The sequence below is a fragment of the Loxodonta africana genome, chromosome 13, assembly GCF_030014295.1.
Source record: "Loxodonta africana isolate mLoxAfr1 chromosome 13, mLoxAfr1.hap2, whole genome shotgun sequence".
NCBI lineage: Eukaryota > Metazoa > Chordata > Mammalia > Proboscidea > Elephantidae > Loxodonta > Loxodonta africana.
In genome coordinates, this window is record NC_087354.1 from 95,358,147 (window position 1) to 95,377,748 (window position 19,602).

The window sequence follows — 19,602 nt, forward strand, 5'->3', positions numbered from 1 at the left end:
GTCACTTACCCATCTTTCCCTAATGCCACATTGGAAAGGAAGAGATTTATATGAACTACTGCTTCAACTATTTTTATCAAAGATGACACAACATGTATTTGATGGTGAGCACCTGCCAAAGAATGATATGATGTGCATTGAAAAATAACATTTATAAGGGCATTTTGTGATGAGTGAAAAATTTCAGTAGATTTCTACTCCAGAGTGATAGAATATGTTGAGATTATTGGATTAGTAGGATAATGAAGATTCAGGAAAGTAACATAGCCCAACCACAAAATTTTGCCTCGATCATTTTCCAGTGTTGTTTAAAAAAAAAAAATCAGTTCTAAGTTAATTGCTGATAGCTAAAAAGGAGGGACCAGAAGAGCCTATAGAAATTCTTAAGCTGTATTTTTCTATAAAACAGTTTTTTTTCAAGAAGTTCAGATTCATGCTAAAAGACAAAGTGGCTTTTCCTATGAAGCCAGCTGCCTTTGATAATGATCTTGATGAGTCGAGTCTACTCTCTTTGTTATTCCTCTTCCAAATTTGTTCTTTAATATTCTTCTTGCACAAAATTAATATTCACTGTGTAATGTGATATAAAAAAAATTTTTTTAATGTGATATTAGTAAGTTCTAACTATTCACATAAAGTAACAGTGGCAAACATGTAATTTCCCACAAAATCTACATAGACACTCAATAAGCCTTTTTTTCTTGTTGTTAATTTATACTGCCTAATTCAATTATTTTCTTCCTCAAGATAATCAGATTTCTTATTTTCTCAACAGGAAACAAGAAGATCGGAGTGCTGGAGCCATGTTCATCCTCTTGGGCTTCTCAGAATACCCAGACCTCCAGGTGCCCCTCTTCATGGTCTTCCTGACCATCTACATGGTCACCGGTGTTGGGAATCTGGGCATGATCTTAATCATCAGGATCAACCCCAAACTCCACACCCCCATGTACTTTTTCCTCAGCCACTTGTCCTTGTTGATTTCCATTACTCTTCAGTAGTTACACCCAAACTGTTAGAAAACCTGGTTGTGGAAGACAGAACCATCTCCTTCACAGGGTGCATCACGCAGTTCTTCTTGGCTTGCATATTTGTGGTGACAGAGACATTCATGTTGGCAGTGATGGCTTATGACCGATTTGTAGCAGTTTGTAACCCCTTGGTCTATACAGTTGCAATGTCCCCAAAGCTTTGTTTCTTGTTGGCGGCTGCCTCCTACTCTTGGAGCATAGTCTGTTTCTTGACATTCACCTATTTTTTGTTGACATTATCCTTTTGTGGGACTAATTTTATAAATAACTTTGTCTGTGAGCATGCTGCCATTGTTGCTGTCCTGTTCTGACCCCTACATTAGTCAGAAGATCATTTTAGTGTCAGCCACATTCAATGAAATAAGCAGCCTCATGATCATTCTTACTTCCTATGTTTTCATATTCATCACTATCATGAAGATGCCTTCAACTGGGAGGCGACACAAAGCCTTCTCCACCTGTGCCTCCCACCTAACTGCCATTTCTATCTTCCACGGAACCATCCTTTTTCTCTACTGTGTGTCTATCTCCAAGGGCTCACGGCTCATGGTCAAGGTGGCCTCTGTGTTTTACACAGTGGTCATCCCTATGCTGAACCTCCTGATCTACAGCCTCAGGAACAAAGATGTGAAGGAGGCAGCTAGGAAGATAGTGAATACCAAGTTACCCTGTCACAAACTGTAAAGTTGGTAAAGATTTATTTATTCCTTTTCCAGATAATCGTGAAGAATTTTTCAAGTGTTCTAGGTGATGTATTGTTTCAGATTCGTTATTAAATTAGCAAAGCAATGTCTAATGTAACTCCCCATTTGATCAATCATCCAATAGTAATGTTCTTTAAAGCTTAGTAAATTAGTTGAAAAATGATAAGTAGCACAGTATTTAGAGTGTAGTTTTTTTAAATTAAGGCTCTTAAATTAAAGTTTTACAATTAAAGATTTCTGAGTTTGTACACATGACCATGTAGTTGCCCATGTAAATGAAGTCATTCTGAGAATGGGTTTGTAGAGATGTTCTGAAAATGTATAGCTTAGCAGGTGAGAGGATACATCATAGTGCAATATAGCCAACAGAGTAAGCAAAGATCTGCTCAACACTCCAGCATGAAATATACTCAAAAGCATGAATTTTATTTTACGTTTTAAAGTGTGCATAGGACATACCTCTATCAGAATATGGATAGGATAAATTTATTTGGTAATGTAAATTTTATTTCATTTCTGTATACTAAGACAATAAAAAATATCACTGGCTAATATTTGGGGTCATTCAATCTGGCCTGAACTTGGCTGATGAACTCACCTCAGGGCAATAGGTATGTACATTGATTGCACAGCTCTGTTTCATGTATCTATGATACTTCCTGGACCACCTGGGTAGCTAGAGTATGTTCTTCCAATGTCAGTGACTGAGTCACAAAAGGAAACATGCATTAACAAAAGCTTCCCAAGCAACTGTTTTTGTTACATTTTATAATGCAATGTCATTCACAGAGCTGAGACCAAAGTCAAGGGCTGAAGAAGTATATCTGTCTCTTGTAGAACTTAAGAGTTACAAGGCAAGGAGCATAGATACAGAAAGGAATGAATAATTGGATCAAATATTTCAATCTACATAAGTTTATGCTAAATATTACCTAATAGAAAATATCCTTCCCTGGTATTTCAGACAAATGTAACATAATTATAATTGGTTTGACAGAAGTTTTTATAAATTAATGAATCATATGATTCACTTAATGAAATATCTGTCTGACACTGCTTGTCATGATTGACGATAGATGATATCTTGGTAAGTTTACAGGTGTCATGATCCTAATCTAACTGCCAACTGTGAAATATTACTTGTCTTGTCTAAAGCATTAGCATTTTATGTCTATGTAAAAAAATTACATTTTACCTCACTATAAAGAGTCATTAGTGATTTCTGTATTCTATTCTGATTACTTAGTAATATATAATACTGTTTTCAACATATTATGGTATATATCATTATGTTCTTTATTTAACTTTTAATTGTCACCATATGTCATGCACAACCAAATGGTCCAAGGAAGTACTTCAACACTTTGTCTAATATTAGTATAGGCATCACAGCTCTCTCCTGATTACAATTTACATGGAATATCTTTTTCCATCCTTTAAATTCAACCTATTTGGATCTTTGGATCTAAAGTAAGTCTCTGGAAGGTAGTATATAGTTGGATCATTTTTTTCCCCAAGCTTCTAATCTCTCTCTTTTTGTGTTTATTAATTTTTTCTACTCTCTCATTTTATTTCATCTTAATTTTATTTTCTGTATTTTTTAAATTATTTTATTAGTGATTACCTTGGCTATTACAGTTTAGATCCTAAATTTACAGTAATATAATTTAAATTGATGCTAATCTAGTCTTAAGAGCATAAAAATTTAACATTAAGCTATCACTTATATAGATAGAAATATCAAATATAAACAAAATAAATTAACTAGTTGTGAAACTAACAACATCTACAGAATAAAATTACCAAACTTTGTCAAGACCTTAGAGTGGAAACTTTAAAACATTCCTCAGAAAAATTTAAGAGGGAATAAATGGATAGCTATAACACATACACTGATCAAAATTCACTATTAAGATGTAAAGTTCCCCCAAATTACTGATTCAATACAACCCCAATCAAAATCAAAATTTATTTGAAACAATTAAAATACTGGTACTAAATATGTATGGAAATAGAAAAATATCTAAAAGATCCAAAGCTATTTTAAAAAAGAACATGGTCGAAGGGCTGGAGGATTTACACAAACAGGACAGTGTAGTCTTAGCAAAAAACAGATAAAGTGTAAATAAAATAAAGTTCAGATATAAAATAATATATAACTGGTTTTTAAAATGTGCAATGAAAAATAGGGCAACTGAATGGAAGAAAATAATATTATCCTTTACTTCACTCCATAAAAAATAATTTTAGATGCTTTAAATACTTCAGCAAACATCTCCAGCTACTAGAAGAAGGCAAACAAGATGTCTATGTGATAAGTGGTAAATATGACTTCATGAAAAATCAAAACATCCCATCACCAAAAGATATCATTAAGAACATGAATAGGCAGTCCTCAGATTAGGAGTAAGTAGAAAATACTGGGAGTAAATATTCACAATATATATGGCTGTTAATTGCTCACGGTATATAAAGAACCCTCTCAAACTATTAATAACAAGACAACCAGCCAAATTAAAATGGACTAATGTACAGTAATTCCATAAGAACTATATAACTCAGTGCCGTCAAGTTGATTCCGACTCACAGAAACCCTATAGGGCAGAGTAGAACTGCCCCGTAGAGTTTCTAGGTAGAGAATTATCTCACAAAAATGTGTCCACATCATATGTCTTAATGGAAAAGAAAATGAAACTTCATTTGCCCTCAAGAGAATTGCTAAAATTGCTTTGGTGGCACTGAGCTTCAGTTAAAGGTGATGGAAAATTTTGGCATTGGATAGTGGTGATGGTTGTACTACACGATGAATGTAATTAATATCACTGAATTTTACATGTAAAACATGTTGAAATGCCAAATATATATATATGCACATTGTTTTTAGGTGCCTCTAAATTTTTTTTAATAGGTTCTGGCTCATAGAGACCCTAAGTACAACAGAACAAAACACTGCCAGGTCCTATGTCATCCTCACAATCACTGTAATGCTAGAGCCCAGTGTTGCAGCCACTGTGTCAGCCCATCTCTTTGACAGTCTTCCTCTTTTTCGCTGACCCTGTACTTTACCAAGCATGATGTCTTTCTCTAGGGACTGATCTGATCCCTCCCAATAATATGTCCAAATAATATGAGAGGTAGCCTTGCCATTTTTACTTCTAAAGAGCGTTCTGGTTTTACTTCTTCCAAGTCAGATTTATTCATTCTTTTGGCAGTTCATGTTTTTGTGTCTGTTATGTTGAGGTGTAATTCATACTGAAGGCTGTGGTGTTTGATGTTCATTAGGAAGTGCTTCAAGTCTTCTTCACTTTCGGCAAGCAGGGTTGTGTCATATATATATATATATATATATAACAAAAAATGCAGATTTTTTCATTTTAAAGGAAAACTCTCACCTCTTCCAATATTATCTCCCCCTCCAGACTTCATGTTATTTCATATCTCTCTTTTAGGTACTTTATTATACACAGCTGAATTTGTTCTTTGTAACTTTTATTTTCTATCATGCATCTGTCATTTTGTCTTATTGTGGTGGCTTGCGTGTTGCTGTGATACTGGAAGGTTTGCCACTGGTATTTCAAATACCATCCGGGTCACCATTGGTGGACAGGTTTCAGCGGAGCTTCCAGACTAAGACAGACTAGGAAGAAGAACCTGGCAGTCTATTCTGAAAAAAAAAAAATTGACCAATGAAAACCTTATGAATAGCAGTGGAACGTTGATAAAATAGTGCTGGAAGATGAGGACTTCAGATTGAAAGGTCCTCAAAATACAACTAAGGTTAATGACCTGAGTGGCGTCAAGCTTTCAGGACCTTCATTTACTGATGTGGCATGACTTAAAATGAGAAGAAACAGCTTCAAATATCCATTAATAATCAGAACATGAAGTGTACAAGGCATGAATCTAGGAAAATTAGAAGTCATCAAAAGTGAAATGGAACGTATAAAGTTCAATATCCTAGGCACGAATGAGCTGAAATGGACTCAAATTGACCATTTTGAATCAGAAAATCATATGGTCTGCTATGCCTGGAATGACAAATTAAAGAGGAATGACATAACATTCACTATCAAAAAGACCATTTCAAGATCTATCCTGTAGTGTAACATTGTCAGTGATAGGATAATACAATAAACCTACAAGGAAGACCAATTCATAGGACTATTATTCAAATTTTCACAACAACCACTGATACCAAAGATGAGGAATTTGAAGATGTTTACCAACTTCTGCAGTCTGAAATTGATCAAAAACCAAATCAAGATTTTAGTGGTTGGAGCACGAAATTTGGAAGCAAAGACATAGGATATGCAGTTGGAAAATACTGCCCTGGTAATAGAAATGATGCCGGAGATTACATGGTAGAATTTTATAAGACCAATGACTTATTCATTGTAAATACCCCTTTCTAAGAACATAAACGGTGACTACACATATGGACCTCACCAGATGGAAATCACAGGAATTAATTTGACTACATTTTTAGAAAGAGACTATGGAAAACCTCAATATCATCTGTCAGAACAAGGCTAGGGGATGACTGAGGAACAGACCATCAATTGTTTGTATACAAGTTCAAGTTGAACTTAAAGAAAATTAGAACAAGTCCATGAGAGTCAAAATATGACCTTTGGTATATCTCAACTGAATTTGAACACAATCTCAAGGATATATTTGATAGACTGAACACTGGTGACTGAAGTCCAGACATGTTGTGGGAAGACATCAAGGAGATCATACAAGAGGAAAGCAAAAGATCATAAAAAACACAGGAAAGAAAGAAAACATCAAAATGGATGTCAGAAGAGGCTCTGTAATTAGAAAATTAAAAGGAATGAACACACTCAGCATTTCTCAAGCTGAAAGAACTGAAGAAAAAATTCAAGACTTGAGTTGCAATATTGAAGGATTCTAAGGGGAAAATATTAAAATATGCCAGAAGCATAAAAAAGCAGATGGAAAGAATACACAGACTTGTTGTACCGAAGAGTTGGTGGACTTTCAACCATTTCAGGAGGTAACACAGGATCAAGAACCAGTGGTACTGAAGGAAGAAGTCCAAGCTGCAATGGAGACATTGGCCAAAAAAAAAGGGACTTCAAGATTTGAGTAAATTCCAATTGAGATGTTTCAAAAAGTGAATGCAGCACTGGAGTGCTCACTTGTCTATGTCAAGAAATTTGGAAGAAAGTTACCTGGTCAACTGGCTGTAAGAGATCCATATTTGTGCCCTTTCCAAAGACAGGTGAGTCAAAAGAATGCAGAAATTATTGAACAATATGATTAATATCACATGCAAGTAAAATTTTGCTAAAGATCATTTAAAATTGGCTACAGCAGTATATTGATACAGAACTGCCAGAAATTCAAGCCGGATTCAGGAGGATGTGAAACCAGGGGTATCATGGCTGAAAGCAGAGAATGCCAGAGAGATGTTTACCTGTGTTTTATTGACTATGCAAAGGCATTTGACTGCATGGATCATAACAGACTATGGATAACTTTGGGGAGAATGGGAATTCCAGAACACTTAATTGTGCTCATGAGGAAACTATGCATAGATCAAGAGGCAGTCCTTCGAACAGAACAACAGGATACTTCATGGGTTAAGGTCAGGAACGGTATGCGTGAAGATTGTATGCTTTCACCATACCTATTCAGTCTGTTTGCTGAGCAAATAATCCAAGAAGCTGGACTATATGAAGAAGAACAAGGCATCAGGGTTGGAGGAATACTCATTAACAACCTGCAGTATGGTTTCCGAAAGTGAAGAGAACTTGAAACACTGATGAAGATCAAAGACTACAGCCTTCATTATGCATTTTACCTCAACATAAAAAAAATAATAATAATAATCCTCACGATTGGACTAATAAGGAACATCATAATAAATGGAGAAAAGATTGAGGCTGTCAAGGATTTCATTTTACTGGATCAACAATCGAAACACATAGAAGCAACAGTTATGAAATCAAAGGACGAATTGCATTGGGCAAATTTGCTGCAAAAGAGCTCTTTAAAGTGTTAAAAAACAAAGATGTTAATTTGAGGACTAAACACCCAACCCAAGTCATGATAATTTCAATTGCCTCATAAATAAGGAAAACAGAATAAAAATTGATGCCTTTCAATTATGGTGTTGGAAAAGCATATTGAATATACCATGGATTTCCAGAAGAATGAACAAATCAGTTTTGGAAGAAATACTGCCAGCATGTTTCTTGTAAGTGAGGATGGGAGGCTTCCTCTCATGTACTTTGGATATATTATCAGGAGGGACCAGTCCTTGGAGAATGATATCATGCTTGTTAAAGTAGTTGGTTGCCACAAAAGAGGAAGACCTTTAACAAGGTGGAATGACACGGTGGCTGCAACGATATGGTCAAACATAACAAAGATTGTGAGGATTGCAGACCAATGTTTCGTTCTGTTGTACGTAGGGTCCCTATATGAGGGGGAATTGACTTGAGGGCACCTAGCATAAACAACATTAACAACAAATGAGTAATTAAGTTGAATATCATTTCATGTAATCTTTTGTAGCCTATTTTTTGTTAAAGTGCCTGTGTATATTCTTTTCTCATTTTCAATTGCATTTATTTTATTATTATTGGATTTTAAGGTGTTTAATTTGATACAATTACTATTCTTTATTGCAAAATGTGTTGTTTGCAAATCTTTCGTACTATTCCCTTGCTTTATTTTTTTCTTACAGTGTCTTTCATCAATATGGATGAAATTCAATTTATTGATTTGAAAATATATATAAATTGGTTTTTGATACAGGAATATAAAAATCATTGGTCTTCCTCAAGGTGACAAAGATTTTTTTCTATTTTTTTCTAGACATTTTATAATTGTATGTTATTTTTCTATGTCTATTGTTCATAATTGAGTTCTTTTTTTATGGTCTAACTTATCAATTGGAGTTTTTTTTTTTTTTTTAATATTTGGATATCCAATTGTTTCAGTACCACTTTTTAAAAGTACCGGTTGTCCAACATAGTTTCAATATGTGTTTTTGGAATTTTTCTAGGTTATAGCCCAGGAATCTTAGAATGAGATTGACAATGAATACAATAGACTGTTGGAATATTATTGTGATTTCATGAAATTTGTGTTTTAATTAGAAGAGAAATAATATTTTTACAGTATTGAGATTTCCTAATTATGATTTTGGTCTTCTTTAATGTTTTGTTGTTTTGTAGGTACAAACCCTGCACATTTTTGTTAGATTCATTTGTAAGTTTTGAATATTTATGCGATTTTATTAAAACCATATTTTAGTATAAATTCTTATTCAATTTTGCTAATATATAAGAATAAAATTGAATTTTGTTTATTTTGGTTTTGAGATCTAATATAATATCTTTTTATGTAGATGCCATATGATTTCATTTATAAACGATCATATTGTGTGGATGATATTATTCTTTTTTTTTTTGCATTATTTCATTGTTTAAAACCTTCAGTACAGTGCTGAATGGAAGTGGTGAGAGCTGACACATTTTTTCTGATCCTAGGAAGATAACATTCAGCTTTCTACACTAGATACGATGTGTTGCTGTAGTGTGTTTTATAGATGCTATTTATCAGATTGAGGCAGTTTCCTTTTATTCCTTGTTTTTCAGATTCTTTTCATAAAAAGCAGATGTTGCATTTTGTGATTTTTTTCCTGCACCTAATGAGACGATTGCATGCTTTTTGCTTCTTAATGTACTAACATTTTGCTAACACTAGCAGTAGAGGCTTCTTAAAACTCATGAAGAGTTTCTATAAAAATGCCTGTATCTGACACAGTGCTGTTAGGTGAAATATTGAATGCTTTTCCCTTAATATTGAGAGTAAGGTAAAGGTGTCCATGCTCACAATTTCTTTTGTACATTTTACTGGCAGTCTTAGCCACCGCAGTTAAACAAGAAAAATATAACCATGATGCTAGGAAGGAAAACATTAAACCTATTTCTATTCATAGACATCATGATAACTTGCACAAAATCTGAAGGTTTCTATGAAAGTGCTAGAATTTGTAAGTTGAAAATCAATTACATTTATGTGTAATCTTGCAATACAATCAGTTATGGAATTAAGAATATACACTTTAAGCAAATAAAAATAAAATAAAATGATTAGTAATAAAGAAAATAAACAGCTTGACTGATGTTTTACAAATGAACTTTTCCCTTGCACGTTTCTGTAATTTATATGTGTATAAAATCAAGATGTATTCAGTCTGGTTAACTTTTTTCTCTTTTTAAAGATGAATGGGGTAAAGTTAATGATACAAATGTGCCCAGGGCTTTAAAAAAAATAATTCACAACAAGATATCACAGGGGACAATGTTTCATCTAATTGTTCAAATTGTAGCCTCCAAGGCAATATTTCCATGATATTCTCTGTGGCCCACATCACATTGGCCATGATGACATATATTTGAGTGACTAACATCTACATTTTAAATACGTTTTTAACCTTTGAACTTGCAATACTTGTTGAAATACTCTATAATTCAAGATGTTGGTGTATTACCCATAATAAGTATCCCCATTTCTTTTATTTCTTTATGTATTTCTGCATGTAATGAAATCCTCCACTGCTCTGTTGGAGTAGTCACAATCTGGGTTTCTGATCTAAATCTATGTTCAGAGCTTCTAAAATCAACAACTTAAAATTATGAGGAAAACACATATGAAGATAGGGCATGAAAACCAGTTAGCTCTTCTTTTGGATTGAATTGTGTCACCCCAAAATGTATATCAATTTGGCTAGGCCATGATTCCCAGTAGTGTGTGATTGTCCACCATTTTGTCATCTGATGGGATTTTCCTATGTGTTGTAAATCCTACTTGTATGATATTAATGAGGCAGAATTAGAAGCAGTTATGTTAATGTGTCAGGACTCAATCTATAAGATTAGGTTGTATCTTGAGTCAATCTCTTTTGAGATATAAAAGAGAGAAGTGAGCAGAGTGACAGAGGGACCTCCTACCACAAAGAGTGAAGAACCAGGAGGGGAGTGCATCCTTTGGACCTGGGTCTCTGCTGCTAATCTCTGAGACTGGGGAAGATTGATGACAAGGACCTTCCCCCGAGCTCCCAGAAAGAGAAAGATTTTTCTGGAGTTGGCACCCAGAATTCAAACTTCTAGTCTCCTAGACTGTGAGAGAATAAATTTTCCTTTGTTAAAGCCATCCACTTGTGGTATTTCTGTTATAACATCACTAGATAATTAAGACAGCTCCTTTCTTTGAACAAAACCTATATACAATCCCAAACAAAATAAGGAACACTGGAATTTAAAATTGCAATGTAGTGATACATTTCATCAATACTTTAAAAAGTAGAACTTGTTACACAAATGCTGTTGGACCCATATGAACTTGAGCTATATTTAGCCTTTAAATTTTGGTTTAGGAACCAAAGTCAGAAATTTGAAAAATGGGAGAAAAATAGGTTTTGCCTTTCTTTAGTCTGTTTTAAAGTGGTTCTTTGCTTAGATTTTAAAAGTCTAATTTTGATGACTTAATTCCTGACTTAATTTCAATAGAAACACCAAGCTAACTGTGCTAATGTGGTCACTCAAAGAAACTCACATAGCTTGCTCCCTTAAAACCAGTAGGCAAATTTTGGTAACCATCCACTTTTAACAAATAGCTTATACATGCACAGCCACCACTCATTTGTCAGTTGTGGCTTACATGTTGCTGTGATGCTGACCAAATTTCAGTGGAGCTCCCAGATTAAAAATGAACTAGGAAGAAAGACCTGGAAATATACCTCTGAAATTCAGCCAATGAAAACCCTATAGATCACAATAGGACATTGCCTGATCTGCAACTGATCATGTGGCCCGTGCCAAACAGGCCAGCATTTTGTTCAGCTGTACATGAGTCACAACGAATCGGAGTGACTGAGTGGCAGTCAACAATGAAACTTGTAGACACGAACCTGAATTAGCTGCTTATATGTAGACCATTAATTTGGCTAAATCCATCAATATTAGTTGCACCAGAATCTTCAATCCCTTTGAATAATTTTGGTAATTTTTGTTTTCAAATGCCACAGCAATATGCCCATGTCTTAAGATTCCCTAGTCAAGGAACAAATTTAATGGCCTTTTATTGGGTCAGTATTTAACACCGCTTTTTTTTCTTTCCTGATTTTTGTCCATTTGAGAGGTAGATACAAGAATCACATAAATGGATTTAAACTATCATCATTGTGACCTTTATGACTGTACTGAGAAATACAGCCAGAATTACAGCCACAGTCAAGATACCTAACAGATCTCCACTGCCCTGGACCCCAGATGAAAGCATATTCAGAACACAGTACTGCTGAGTAGAAGGTAAAACTATTTACCATGTAAAGTGTTTCTACATAATATATGTGCAAAAATATAAATGCAATGTGAAAATACTGAAAAATTCACGATAAAAAAAAATAATTATATTGTGGTTATTGAAACAGATATGATTGGTTTTCTTTTGAGGATTTTCAGAAGTATAGCCTCTGTACCCAGATAAACTTTTGTTTTTTTTTTAAGATAAGAATATCAATGTTAATTATTTAGAAGAAAGTATAACTTAAATTATGGAAGAGAAAATTCCTTCTAATTATTTGGTTTGTAGCTCATGACAAAAAGCCCCAGTCATGATTCTCAGGGATCTGGGTCCGTAAGGTAAAACGGTTCAGTGAAAAACGAACAACCTGACCATGAGATTTAGTTTCCAGGTCTGCTTTTCTCCCCAGAATATCTCTACACTCATTCTGAAATTTCTTTACAGTTGGAAAAAAGTCATTAATTGGCTGTTTTATTGAGTTGCATTTTGAAAGAGGCACTCATTGCCTATAAAGGAATGAAAATTTATAAGAAAATTTCAATTTTAGAAAGGAGTGTGCAGTTTGTTAATGATAGCAAAGAAGAAATCAATAAAAAAAATACATCAGGAAAATCTATCTTTTGGTGAGTTGATTCAACGTTGGATTTTCTTGTCCATCTCATGTGAGGAATACTGAAATCCAGCAAATACCTGGCAGGGAAAACCTAAGTGAGTTGTGTTAGAGTCATTTCAACTTAGTTCAGCTGATGGCATGTATTCAAGGTGCAGAATTCTACTTCCACCATCCCTAGGACCATTGTACTGAATTTGAAACTATATCCCTAATTTCCATCTTATATACATTAGGGATTATGGAAGAGATGTTACATGTAATTCTTGTCCTTAAAACATGTGAAACCTTCAAGGAAAAAAAAAGAGTAAAATATACAGAGACATACATACATGCATAAAAAACAACAAAATATGCCAGTCATTGCACATAGATGGAAGAAATTGGTAGAAAGAAAATAGAGCAAGAGAGAGAGAAAAAAAAAAGATCTGAATTAATCAGCAAATTGTTCTTGCAAGAGTTACGTAGGGGTCTTATCACTGAAAAGTGATGAGGGATAAATATTAAAGAAGGAAGAGAGCCACTTCAGAAGAAAAGACAGTGGAAGGTTAGAAGGTATTAATAATTTGTTTTTGAACAACAAAGGTTTAAAATATTTGTATCAATGGGGTGACAAAAGTATTTGGTTATATCCTTTAGTATAAACAGAGCCCAGTATACATAACTCCTTTTTAAATGATTTTCAATATTCACACTGTTATTATGAGTCAGAATTGACTTGATGGTAACAGGTTTTTTTTTTTTTTTTATGTTTGGTCATTTTTAAATCATAGAATTGGTGATATTTTCTTGGAACTAAAAGCTTTAGAAATTTAAGGTTGAATGAGCTAATATTGGAAGGAGATGTTTAACTAAGTGTAAATGTAGGATTTCTTAAATATTTTAAAATCATAGCCTTATTTAAGACTCTTATGCTGACCATTAAGGGACCTTGCCTAGTATTGTTACCCATATTTAATACAAGATGAAATTAAGGCTCACATAAATGAAAGAATCTGATAAAGTTACATACGGAATAAGTTGCTGAGACTGATTCGGAACTAGGTAAATGTGATTCCTCAGCTCATGGTTTCTACAAATGGTGTGATGTGACGCTGTCTTCTCTCCATCCGTTCAAATCAGCCCCTTCTCTGAATAAGAAGATAAAACTGTTGAGAGTAGAGTTTCTGATAAGACAGTTCCCTGGACTGTCATTTCTTAATTTTATTTTTAATGCCATAGACAAGGATGTAGTCGATCCATTCAACCCCACTTGTCCTCCCGGATACTTAATTGAATTTAAAATAACCCAAAAGTACTTTAACAAAACTTTCCCAACAACATTGTTATTACATGTTCTGTGTCTTTTATGCATTCTTCAGTAACTTGTAAACTAATAAAGATGCCCTCAAAATGATTGTGAGATGAGTGAGGGAGTATCACATTTACTTTAAATCTTTCAGAACTCTTCCAGGTTGCTACGACTTCCTGTATTTATTTAACTTAAATTACATGTTGAGTACAGCACATATTTTCCAGGGGTTGAGATGGAAGACTTTCTGAAAGGTTAAACAAATTTCCCAAATCATATAAGAATGGAATGGGCACTGATGATTGGTAATATTAATGGAAACTGAAGTTACAGTGAAAGCTTTCCATAAAGGCAAGATGCAGCATGATCAGGGGTCAATACAATTAGAATGAAGAATCATGCAGACAGCAATAGGAATCTAGGTGCATGAAATGTAAAAATGAGCTCAAAATCCTCAACTTTGTCCAAAAATTCCAAACACATAAGTACAGGGTTTGTGGCTTATTGGTAAGCCATGAGCTAAACTTTGCAGTTCAAATATTTGACTGTGAGTTCTCAGTCAGGTGTCCTCATTAAAAGTATAGCAAAGAAAAGCAGGTTACTGAGTGGATTCTCTCTTGGCTTGGCAAGATGCCCCTGGGAAGCTTAGGTTTAGTTCTTAGTGCCAATTTCAACCCAGGAGGGTTAATGCTATATCAACAATATTGAGAAGCTCTTCTGAAACACTTAATAACCAACATAAGGAAGTAAATGGAAACAGAAACAAACAACACTAAGGAAATTTACCTAGAAAGAGAAGAGCATAAAGGGCCTACAGAAATTGTCTTCAAATATTTGAAGATATATGATGTGAAAGAGGAATTAGTCAATTTCTGTGACCCCCAGAGAAAGAGATACATCAGGACTTGCAACATGCCAGAAATTACAAGGAAAAAAAAAAAAAGACTACTTAAGAGAAATATTCAAATATATATTTGACTATTATTGTTAATCCCTGGTAAGTGTCACTAACCCTGAAAAGGGATCATTTATTGTGAGGACAGGTGCTTTAATGTAAGGAAGGGCAGTAGAAATATTGTTGATGAAGACAGAAAACAATGCAGGTACAAATAGCCAGGACTTTTCCATTTTTAAACTTCCACGACTCTTAAACTTGTCCTAGAATCTTTAATAAATATCACTTCGTTTCTGTTTAGCCAAGTTTGCTCAAACATCCCTAAGATTTCTTACTCCAGTCCAAGCTCTAGAGCCTTTAATTGATTCAGTGCCTTGATATACCTACAATGAAGTAATAGCAGATTGCACCTCCAAATTCTTAACCTTCCTGGACATAACCCAATAACAGCAATCAAAGATCCTGAATTTGAAGGCTATTTTTTTTTTTTGTCAACATGAGATGAAATACATGAAGCTAAAAAAAGTCAGCTCGATCTTCTATGAAATAGAAAGTGCAATTTTATAGCCGACGCTATGTTCGTGGGATTCCCACCCAGTGCCGTCGAGTCGATTCCGACTCATAGCGACCCTATAGGACAGAGTAGAACTGCCCCATAGAGTTTCCAAGGAGCACCTGGCAGATTCGAACTGCTGACCCTTTGCTTTGCAGCCATAGCACTTAACCACTATGCCACCAGGGTTTCCGTTCCTGGGATTAGTGTTCCTAAATGAGATGGCAGGTGTTGATTTTTACAGGCAAGGCTAAAACTTTTGCCAGCTCCCAGATAGGTTCAAATTGACATCATCTTATCTTCTGTGTCTCCAAGTCCATTTCTAGATAAAATCTTTAGTTGTAGGTTCAGTCATGTGAAATTTCCAATATTTAACCTTCTTTTCCTTCCAAAACCAAGAAATTCACATTTATTAATCTTACATGTTATTTCATCTTTTGCCACATCAGAAGAGGATTTTCTTTTTGATTGTCATTAATAATTGACAGTGATAATTTTTATACTGTACCTTTTTTGTGCTTTATAATTGATGATATATATTTTTTCTTTTTATATGATATGTGGAAATCCTGATGATGTAGTGGTTAAGTGCTACAGCTGTTAACCAACAGGTTGGCGGTTCAAATCCGCCAGGTGCTCCTTGGAAACTCTATGGGGCAGTTCTACTCTGTCCTAAAGGGTTGCTATGAGTCGGAATCGACTCGACAGCAGTGGGTTTTGAATATGTTATGCACTACAAGCAGACTGGATAACCAGAGGGAGATAATCAAAATAAATCTTCTAAGAATATCTCCAAAACATTTTGTCAGAAAATAGCTTTAAATAATTGAGCATTTTGGACCCATACAGAGGGGATAAAATGGAGTGAACATACTTAACAGTGGATTGTTTTGACCAGACCACTTAAAGATTCTTTGAAGTAGGTTTTTTTTGACTCCTTGATAATTGGATGTATATACCTACCAAAGTAAAAAGTTCAATATATCAACACAAAATTGTGTGTGTCCACAAATATATTTTTCACTTAAAAAATTTACTACTTACTTATATGATTTGCTTTTCCTGCTGAAACTGTTTAATCTTCCCAAGGCCACTTTTGCTATGATCATATGACTACTGTGACGCGTTAAGTGGTTTTCTTGATTCTGCTTTGTTCTTTTTATCTCATATAATTGTATGTTACTATGGGATATATGGAAAACCTGGTGACATAGTGGTTAAGTGCTCCGGTTTTTCCCATCCAGTACCATGGCTCTTGTGGAAACAAACAAACAAAACCCAGAAGGATGAATGTGGTCACAGAGCTCCGGTTTTTCCCATCCAGTACCATGGCTCTTGTGGAAACAAACAAACAAACAAAACCCAGAAAATTGACTCTGAGCAGCAAACTTGACCAATCAGGCACAGGAACAACTCAGGAGAGGATAGATGTAGACCAGTGAAGACAAAGATTACCCACAGAATACCCACACTTCTGGGAACTGCTCTTTCTGGCATTCTTGACCATCTACACAGTCACTCTAGTGGGGAACCTGAGTATAATTGTGATCACAAGGAGCAATCCCAAACTCCACACACCCATGTACTTTTTCCTCAGCCATCTATCCTTTTTGGATATTTGTTAGTCCAGTGTGTTTACACCCAAACTGCTAGAAATCTTGGTTGTTGAAGCCAGAAGTATCACTTTCAGAGGCTGCATGGTACTATTTTTCTTTGGCTGCACATTTGTGATTACAGAAATGTTCATGTTGGCGGTGATGGCTTATGACTGATTTGTGGCTGTTCGTAACCCCTTGCTCTACACAGTTTCTATGTCTCCTAAGCTCTGTGCTCTCCTGGTAGCTGGGTCCTACACATGGGGTGGGATCTGTTCCCTGACACTCACATATTCTCTTGTGGAACTATCCTTCTGTGGCTCAAACATGATAAATCGCTTTGGCTGTGAGTATTCTGCTATCCTATCTCTCTCCTGCTCTGGCCCTTATTTTAGCCAGATGGCGTGCTTAATCATTTCTACGTTCATTGAGACTAGTAGCCTCCTGATTATCCTCACTTCCTACCTGTTCATCGTTTTCACTATCATCAAGATGACTTCTTCTGGTGGACTTCATAAAGCCTTCTCCACCTGTGCCTCCCACCTGACTGCCATCACCATCTTCCATGGGACCATCCTTCTGCTCTACTGTGTGCTCAACTCCAAAAGCTCCTGGCTCCTGGTCAAAGTGGCCACTGTGTTTTTCACAGTCATGATCCCCATGCTGAACCCCTTAATCTACAGTCTTAGAAACAAAGATGTGAAGGGGACAGTCAGTAAGTTAATCGTCACCAAACTCCTTTCTCACTCAATATAATTCTTGAGTGTGTGTATATACAGTTAAGGCATAAATAAGTGTATATATATACTTATTCATGTCTTAACTATTTCCAAAAACTTTTATATGTATAAAAGGTTAAAAAACAATTTTTTTTATGTATAGCTTATGCTATTTCGATTTTGTTAAATATCCAATTATGCTCTAAGTCAATTTATTATTACATGTCCCATGGTTTATAATTCTTAACATGGCTTACAGTTTCTCTGGGTTAATACTGAAATAATGCATCATGATTCACTTGTTTTCAATTAACGGTTAAAAAAAGTATATTTTACAATCTCCCCATTGGACACCACAATGGTCAGTGGAAGAGGTCTGTATTATGGATTCACTGCTTGTACTATGGTTGGAGGCATGCTTAAGAAAAGGTCAGATGTATACAAAAGAGCTGAAAACATAGATCAGAAAAATTTTTAATAAATCCATACTCTGATCCTCAAAACCTGCTCCTTAGATTCAGATGATCATATTGCTTTCTGATTCCTCTTAATAACTTGATTTTATTTTAGATAATGATGATGAAGATAATATTGAGTTTTAATAATCTTCCTAGGAGCTAAACACATGTGGAAGTCTATCATTAAATACACTTACTTAGGCTGAGACCTCAAGATGTTTTTTACAATTCTCCTTTTTTTCAAAAGACATCCCTGAAGAATTAGCTAACAAGAACAATTATATTTAAAAATTATAGGACACAACGTATGATAATTGTGATGTTTAAACATTATTGTGTGTATACAGGCAAAGCAACAATTCTAATGTTTGTTAATAGTTGACGGAAAAATAAAGCCTTACAAGATAGAGAACACGTGGAAAAATAAACCATATGGAATGACCATTTGCTGTTTAAGATAGCTGGATAAATTAACCAGGATTAGAAAACTGTGAATTAGTCCTAATTAGGCTGAATACATAGACCTGGGACAATACAGAAAGTTCTGCAGAAAAATGTAGAATTTATGCATTCATTCATGAAAACATAAGGACTGTTATGTTGACAGCTAATGTAAAGAGATCATGGAAAATTACTCTGGCAATGTTACATAGAATACTTTAAAGGTGAGGCATTTGGCTTGAGCATGTGACTATAATCTAGCCGAGTAGTGGTAAGGCCATATGTATTATGATAAAAGAGGAATTGCTGAGGATTGATCTTTGAACTATATCTTTCCTATAGGCACAAGGCTGTGATAATAACCAAGGGCAGCTATAAAGTGGTGGGAAAACAGAGAGAAAATACATTTGTGCTTTTGAGTTTAAATGTATCCCCTATGAATTCAATTCAAACTCGATGAAACTTACCGTCCAACTTCAGAGAGCAGATGTTTTCTGCACTGAATTCCTAAGATGTGCCCAATGTCCATGGCTGTCAAGATTGAGTCTGATTTTCAAAATCCATATAATGTTTTGGATATCACATAATTTACCCATAATTCTAAAAAATAATGAAGATGAATATCTATTATATGTCAGAGTTTGTCCCATATATTTTGCAATCATTATAAAATCTTTATATCTGTTCTATCAAATAAAATTTGTTATTATTGTAAAATTAATATTACCTTATGGAAAATATTCTTTCTTGACTTTGCAGATAAATATGACTAACTAAAATTGGGGATGAATTGCCTCCTCAAAGTAGAGTTGACCTTAATAATGTGGATAAAGTAAAGCTTTGGGGACCTTCATTTGCTGATGTGGCATGACTAAAATTGGGAAGAAACAGCTGTAAACATCTATTAATCAGAAAGTGGAATATAAGTATATGAATCCAGGAAAATTGGAAATCATGAAAA

General features: G+C 34.7%; 2 pseudogenes; both read left to right on the forward strand.

Annotated features, from left to right (window-relative positions):
• Positions 1–504: 504 nt before the first annotated feature.
• Positions 505–1,715, forward strand: LOC135233044 (olfactory receptor 5D13-like; annotated as a pseudogene).
• A 10,655-nt stretch (positions 1,716–12,370) lies between these two features.
• On the forward strand, positions 12,371–17,779 carry LOC100676395 (olfactory receptor 1165-like; annotated as a pseudogene).
• Positions 17,780–19,602: the final 1,823 nt, after the last annotated feature.